This window comes from Macaca mulatta, chromosome 8, assembly GCF_049350105.2.
Source record: "Macaca mulatta isolate MMU2019108-1 chromosome 8, T2T-MMU8v2.0, whole genome shotgun sequence".
Lineage (NCBI taxonomy): Eukaryota > Metazoa > Chordata > Mammalia > Primates > Cercopithecidae > Macaca > Macaca mulatta.
The window spans coordinates 134880509-134888710 of record NC_133413.1 but is presented as its reverse complement, the minus strand read 5'-3'; the positions used below and the strand labels follow the sequence as shown (position 1 = coordinate 134888710).

At 43.6% G+C, this 8202-nt stretch overlaps 1 long non-coding RNA gene across 1 annotated transcript; it reads left to right on the top strand.

The window, feature by feature from the left end:
- Positions 1 to 121: 121 nt before the first annotated feature.
- On the top strand, positions 122 to 8202 carry LOC106999934 (uncharacterized). The gene is made up of 3 exons (XR_001446847.3): positions 122 to 622; positions 4760 to 4865; positions 5217 to 8202. It is a non-coding gene; the product is annotated as an uncharacterized LOC106999934 (long non-coding RNA).

Here is an 8202-nt window from a genome sequence, read left to right as displayed (position 1 = left end):
TAATCCAGCGCTAGGGACGGTCACCACGTCGTCATCCCGCAGGGTTGCCATGGTTTCCGCCCACCTGCGCGGGTTTCTCTAGCTTCATGCCACCCCGTGGCGCATGCGCTTTTCGGTAGCGGCACTTTTCGATAGCCGCGTTTTCCGGCCTTGGGGTTGCAGCTTCACCCTCGCAGAGTCGGCTTAACGAAGGGGTAGGTGCTTCCGCTGGGCAAAATATTAGGCGTTTTATTAGAGCCCATTAAACGTTGCATAAACATGGTTCAGAGCGTCTAGGGAGAAGAAAAGCCAAAAGATGCCGCCCTCTCGACCTATCCCACCCGCGGGAGTCTGAAAGCCGACGCCAGGAGAAATGCCGCGAAGGCCGCCCGGGATTCTGGTAGGGGCGACGCTGTGTGCGTTTATGGAGCGCTTGCGGTGCGTGGCACTGGGCTGCGTGTGGTGGGCACTGCCGAGAAAAAGGTTCTTCCCATCCATTTGCACATCACCCTTCCCACCTCCTGCCCAGATGGGGATGTCCAGAAGTGAGGACATTCATCGGCCTCATTTTACTAATGGCAAGGAGATAGCGACTGAAGGGCAAGAACCTAGGGTTTCCTGTCTGATATTTCTCATCTTTGAGGTAAGTACACCTGGACAGTCCTTTCTTTCCTCCTCAGGGCTCATGCTTTCTTGCCTATCCATGTAATTAATATGATCTGGCTATCTTTCTGTTCCGAAACTTCAGCAGCAAATGAAAGTGTAAGTTAGACCTTGCTATCCTAGTTTAAGGGGGATAAAATAGGAATCAAGAAGCCTGGCCCACTTGAGCGCCCAGCCCAAGTGCATTCTGCAATCCAGTTTATATTAGTCCTCCATGTGGGTGGCTTACTTTATCAAGATTCCCCCCCAAGGGGAGGAGGATTATTAGTCACGTTATCAAACTCCCCTCCAACCCCTTTCTCTGCCTAGAGGTATGTGTAACGTGTAGTAGAAAGATCGAATCCCGACGCAAAAGTCCGTGCTGCTACTCATTTTTTTAACTTTCTGTTCTTATCGTTTACCCTACTCCCTAACAATGACCGCCATTTATCTGCTGCTTAATGGATACTAGGCACTGTCCTAAGGGTTTTATATGTTACTTCAATCTTTTCGTCAGCTTTATTTTGGTAGTTTGTTTTACAGAGGAGGAAACTGAGACTTAGGTAAGTTACAAGATGACGGGGTTACTACCTTGTTCAGTTAGTAGTCAGCAGCGAGTATATCTAAAGATAGTGCGAGTCAGAACTAGGATTATAAACCCAGAGCTACCTGAAACTCACAACTTCGGGCATCTTTGATTTCTTCTTTTCACCCACAGCCAATTCTTCGACTAAATTGTATCCATTCTGTTTTCACTGTCTCTTGTACTGGTCTCCTTTCTATTGTAACTGTCATCATCCTAACTCAAGATCCTTCTGTAGCTTTCCCCGGTTATTGCAATATCCTCATTACGATTGCCACCTTTTCTCATCCAGTCTGTTTACTACTGCCAGGTTAATTTCCCCAAACTGCATATCTGGGGAATAACCTTGTGGTTATGACGAAATTCCCAAAGGAAAGCAAACTTGGCAAGGTGCAAAGACTATGAAGACTTAGAATTTAAGAGTTCTGTGGAGATCTTCAGAGATATAAATTAGCTACTCAACATATCTGTTAGACTGCACTGTAAAGCAAAAAGAGAGAGGCCATTATGGGGGAAAAGATCCAAAAGGACTCCTAAAACACAAGTTGGGTAGAGGAGATAGGTGACTACTATTGTATTATGTTCATGGAAAATAAGTTCATGGGCTTTCCTTTAATTTTTATTTTAAAAGTAAATATACTAAATATTAAATAAAATTGTTTTAAGTGAACAAATGCTTCAGTCTTTATTAATGTTTTAACTGTTACTGATCTTAATTTGATGTACAAATTTTATTAGTATAAGAGTTTCTGAGACTAAATTCCATCTTGGGCCGAGAACCTTCAGGAGTGGTGGCAGAGTCTTTCTTATCCTTTTCATACAGCTTCTCCAAGCAGGCTCTCTGCCAAGCTTGTCCAGCCCACCTTATTTTGTTACTGTTGTTGTTCTGTTTTGTTTTAGGCTTTTAACAGTTTGAAGCCATGGTTTTTAGCTTCTGTTTCTAGTGATAAGCAGAAAAGAGGGATGAGGAAGTATTTACTGGTCCAACCAGAAACGGAAACTAAGAACCCAAGACTATATTCTCTCCCTTGGACACCCCTGCGTGAGCTCTTTTTCCGTCTATAAAATGAAGGTTTGAATAAGATCCTGGCAACTGTGTTAAAATATTACATTAAAATTAAATTTATAGTAATGAGGTAATTGATAGGATGCTTAGGAATTTTTAAGATAAAAGATATTTCCAGCTGGGTGTGGTGGCTCATGCCTGAAATCCCAGCACTTTGGGAGGCCAAGGAGGGTGGATCGCTTGAGCCTAGAAGTTCAAGACGAGCCTGGCCAACAAGGCAAAACTATATCTTTACAAAAAAATTGTAAAAATAGCTGGGTGTGGGCCGGGCGCAGTGGTTAACACCTATAATCCCAGCACTTTGGGAGGCTGAGGCGGGCGGATCACAAAGTCAAGAGTTCAAGATCAGCCTGGCCCACATGGCAAAACCACATCTCTATTAAATATACAAAAATTAATCAGGTATGGTGGCGGGCACCTGTAATCCCAGCTACTTGGGAGGCTGAGGCAGGAGAATTGCTTAAACCTGAGAGGCGGAGGTTGCAGTGAGCCAAGATGGTGCCACTGCACTCCAGCCTGGGTGACAGAGTGAGACTCTGTCTTGAGGGGGAAAAAAAAAGTAGCTGGACGTGGTGGCACACGCCTGTGGTCCCAGCTGCTCAGGAGGCTGAGGTGGGAGGATCACTTGAGCCTGGGTAGCAGAGGTTGCAGTGAGCCAAGATCACACCACTGTACTCCAGCCTGGGCAACAGAGTGAGACCCTGTCTCAAAAAATAGGTAGTGTTTCCAAGAAATAACTACAATTAACTGAATCTAATCTTTGCTTGATTTCTGCATTGATTTGAATGTTGCACAACTCAGGTGTACATTTACATTGAGTCTGCATAAACAGTGTGGTTCCTGAGTGTGTGTGTGTGTATTCACACAAACATACAAACTGTATACATAGAATACCTGTGTTCGAAAATAACAATCTGTTATAAATCCTTCAGATTTAACAGCTCAGAAAGCCTTTTAGTAGCTTTCAAAACGTTTAGAGGAAGGATGTGTAAAAATTAGTTTGAATTTTCTCTTGACATTTGCATTAATGAAGTCTTTTTTTCCTACAATAGAAACTGATTCTTCTGGGTTATCTTAAGCAAGAAAGGAATTTATTAAGGGGTTATTTTCATTATTCCTCAAGATTTCAAGTCACAGGAGAGACCATCTATATTAGGCCATTCTTGCATTGCTCTAAGTACCAGAGGCTGAGTAATTTATAAGAAAAGAAGTTTAATTGGCTCACGGTTCTACAGGCTGTACAGGAAGCCTAGTGCCTGCATCTGCTTCTGGGGAGGCCTCAGGAAGCTTTTGCTCATGGCAGAAGGTGAAGTAGGATCAGGCATTTCACATGGCAAAAACAGGAGCAAGGGGGTGGGGGTAGGTGTCACACACTTTTAAACAATCAGATCTCATGAGAACTCACTACGGTGAGGACAGCACCAAGCCATGAGGGATCAGTCCCCATGACCCAGACACCACCAGGCCCTACCTCTAACTGGGAATTACATCTCAACATGAGATGTGCAGGGGAGATCCAAACTATATCATCATCCAATTGGTCAAGCTTACTGGATCATGTATCTACACCCTAGCTTCCTTAGTGGGAGGAAGCAGTAGGAAACGTGCACTTGGATTTAACCCCTTCACTAATATGTATTTTCTACTAATATGTATTTTCTTCAAGTGGAAGATAGGGATACTGGTAGGAAGGGTAGTGTCCTAGTCTGTATTCTGTGGTTTATAACAGAATACCTGAAACTGGGTAATTTATAAAGAAAAGGAATTCATTTCTTGCAGTTAGGGAGGAGACTGAGAACTTCAAGGTGGAGGGACCACATCTGGGGAGAGCCTTGTTGCTGATGGGGACTGCAGGGAATCATATGGTGAAGGGGCTGAGCATGCCCACTCAGGCCTTTCCTCCTCTCTCTATGAAGCTACCAGTCCCAGGCCAGGCGCGGTGGCTCACGCCTGTAATCCCAGCACTTTGGGAGACCGAGGTGGGCAGATCACCTAAGGTCAGGAGTTTGAAACAAGCCTGGCCAACGTGGTGAAACCCCATCTCTACTAAAAATACAAAAAATTAGCCTGGCATGGTGGGAGGCTGAACAGAACAGAAAGTCTAGAAAAACTCCACACATATAGGGTCACTTGATTCATTAGAAAAGTGACACTAGAGTGCAGTGGGAAACGGATAAGCCAACAATATAATAGGACTCTGGATACTGCTTAACAAAGGACAGCGTATCACTTAATGGTGAGACACGCTGGAAGCATTCTCCCTAAAGTTAAGAGTAAGGTAAGGTTGCTCACTGTCATCATTACTATTTATCATTGTATTAGAAGTGGGGGCTGGGAATAAGGCAAGTTAAAATGCTTCCCTGTTTACCAAGATTTAGCTGGTTTTCTCGAATAAAGGCACCTCAGATTATTTCAAGCTTTTAGTTACTTTGTAGAGTTCTGAAAAAGTTGACTGACCATTTTTGCCCGTGTTCTCATTGCTTTTATAGAGGAGCCGATATTTGGAGATGTTTACCCTGCTGTTTTGGAAGTTGTCCATTTTACTTGATATTGGGACGTATCAAGAGACCACTATACCTTGAATGTAAAATACAGGTACATTCCTTCCTTCCGTTATCGTGTAGCAATAACGCTACTTCCTCCTGATAATTGGATTCAATTACCCCAACTAACATGGTGACTTTTCCTTGCCTGCTGGTCTCCTGGCACAAGGACCCTGAACTGGGAAACCTCAGCAAGTTAAAGTTTAAAGGATCTATTATTGTGTCTCTTGATGAAAAGATTCCTGTCTTGGGAATCAGGACTTCTAGACTCAAAGTTGTGGGGATGAGAAGTACAAACTTCTCACATGGGTCACTGGGAGTAAGAGTATGTGGTTATATTAATTTCCTATTGTGCTATGACAAACTTAGTGGTTTCAAACAACACAAATTTATTTTCTTACAGTTCTGGAAGCCTAAAATCAAGGTATCAACAGGACTGCTTTTCCTGAAGGCTTCAAGAAAAAGTCTGTTTCCTTGCCTTTTTCAATTTCTAGAGGCTACGTACATTTCTTGGCTATGGCCCATTACTCATATCACCCCATCCTCCTGCTTAAGTCATTGCATCTACTAAGCAAACCTGCCTCTCCCTTGTAAGAATCTTTATGATTATATTGGGCCCATTGGATAGTCAAGGATAATCTCTGTATCTTGAGGTCATTAACTTAGTCATATCCACAAAGTTTCTTTTATCATGAAGGTAAAATATTTGTAGAATCCAGGTATTAGGATCTGAACACATTTGGGGGCCATTATTCAGCCTACTACACAGTGGGAATTCTATTTATATCCTTCCATCCCCAAACATGCATGCTATGTATATATGAGGCACAGCACCATACAATGAGTATTGATTTAGAGTATATGCTGTACCCTGGTGGACAGGGTCATTCCATTTCACAGGCTATTATCTTCAAGCTTTTGCTTCATTTTCACTTTCAAAAGGGTTTTCCATCAGGCCAGCACTTTTTAGGTTGTATAGTATGTGATAGGACCAGTGGATCCCATGGTTATGTACCTGCTGACACACCTCCTTTGCTGTAAAGTGGGTCCCTAAATCAAAGGCAATATTACACAGGATACATGTTGATGGATCAAATACCTGTAAACCTTTGAATAGTAGAGCTGGCCAACAACTTATAGGCAAGGAAGTCAAAACTCATAAATGCAGATGGGCAGTTTCTAGTCAAGGAGAATCACTGCCCATTCTAGGATGGAAGGAATCCAACATAAGTCAGCTTGCTGCCCAAGTAGCTGTTGGGTATCCTTGAGGGTTGGGGCTGTAACGGGAACTTGGTGTTTAACATTGGGGAGTGGCTGGTTTTTTTGTTGTTTTTTGAGACGGAGTTTCACTCATTGCCCAGGCTGGAGTGCAGTGGCGCCATCTTGGCTCACCGCAACCTCTGCCTCCTGGGTTCAAGGGATACTCCTGCCTCAGCCTCGCGAGTAGTTGGGATTACAGGCATGCGCCACCACGGCCAGCTAATTTTGTATTTTTAGTAGGGACAGGTTTCTCCATGTTGGGCAGGCTGGTCTTGAACTCCAGACCTCAGGTGATCCACCCACCTTGGCCTCCCAAAGTGTTGGGATTACAGGCGTGAGCCACCGCACCCGGCCTGGGGAGTAGCTATTGGATAAGTGGAGGCTGTCTATTGGCCTCTTGCTCACTTGCATTCCTGCAAGATGACTACTTTGTCATGAGCCCCCATGCCATTCCTGGGGGCAGAGGGAGGAGACGGTGGAGCTGATGGCTGTAGCTGCTGAAGTTAACTGGCTAAATCTGTCTACTTGGTTATTTAATGCTGCTTACATGTTGGATTGTCTCTGGCAGGTAAAGATTCTGTTATACAATACCAAACCCCTCCTTATGTGCCATATGTCATATATTTCTCCACTGCTTCTCCAGACTTCTTGTCCTTGATATGCCAGTCTTATTCCAGACCCCTGATCAACTGGCCAGCTTATTTGCCATTTGTCATGAAAATATGTTTTACTTCAAGACAGTTTCTTTCCACACAAAGTTGATGACCAGGAATACTGCCCCACATTATGTCGTTTGGAAGGGTTCTCCTCACTGCTGTCTTTTAAGGCCTGTCCTGTGTGGGCCTGTAGGGCAGTAGCAGTCCATTTTAGTTTTGAACCTGTATTCCAAGAAAACGCAGTGAATTCAGCTCAGGCTTTTTTGTCCTCCATAAGCTAGACATGAGACCCTCCCAAATGGCCATAATTGTGAGCTGAGGAAGGGACATCGGTAAAGAATCAGATATGACATGGGAGCCTGACCACCTGCCTGTGCCCAGCTCATGATGGGCATCTCTGGCTACATCGTCACTTGATGTCCATAATCAGTTCTTACCAAGGCACATTAGTATGGATAAGTTGTTTTTGGGGGTTTGCACTGCAGATGGCCCAGCCTTGCCACAGAATGCCAGGAGTTGACCTTGTGATTCTCCCATTGGAGCTTGCCATCAACTTTCATGGTTTCTTATCTCATTTACTCGTCCCATAGAATATCCTGAATTGGTCCATGCAACAGGGCTAAATACACCATACCTGCTAGAGAACTTTTACGTGCTATGGATCCCACTGAAAACTGGCAGACTTCTATCTCACCCAGTTTACAAGTCAGAACAGTATTGCCAACTTCTGAATTCCCACAGAGGCCTACACAACTTGGTATGCTTCCTTGGTGGCAGAATAATTTTGGTGAAATGAGTGGGTGAGAAGCAGTAATTTGTCCTTTACTGTGAAGGGTATATCTTGGCATTCAAGCAGCCTACTGGGCCCTAAAAATTTCACTGATGTAACAGCTTGCTGGGTCTTAAGGATTATTTCCCATCCTCCAGTGTACAGTATGCTAGCTGCTTATTATTTACCTCACCCAGCTAGCATGATGTCATCAATGTGGTAGGTCATTGTGACATTATGTGGGATGTTCAGATGGTCTAGATCTCTTTGGATTATGATGCAGTGTGGAATAGTTAACATAACCCTAGGGCAATACTATAAATGGGTACTGCTGTCCTATATAAACACAAACTTAATTCTTACCCAGCACCCTCAGGACCCAGTTCCATACCCGTGCTCATGGTTCCTGTTGGTACATGTTGGTTAGGTCCTGCATCTCTTTGGTCATATAAGCCCATTTGGAATTGAAAGTGGACACACAGAATGAGGGCAAAACACCTGCAGAATAGCTGCTTCATCATGGTGGTGTGGGAGTTTTTCATATCAGGTTTTGTTACCTTTGAGTTTTTAAATTATGTGTAAAGCTTTGATTTAAAAAAAAAACTCAATTATTAAAAAGAAACTGAGACAGTCTGTCTATCCACCTATCTCTGTTTACCTAATGCTATTGTTGTGTGTGTTAATAAAATTCAATTTTAGCTTCA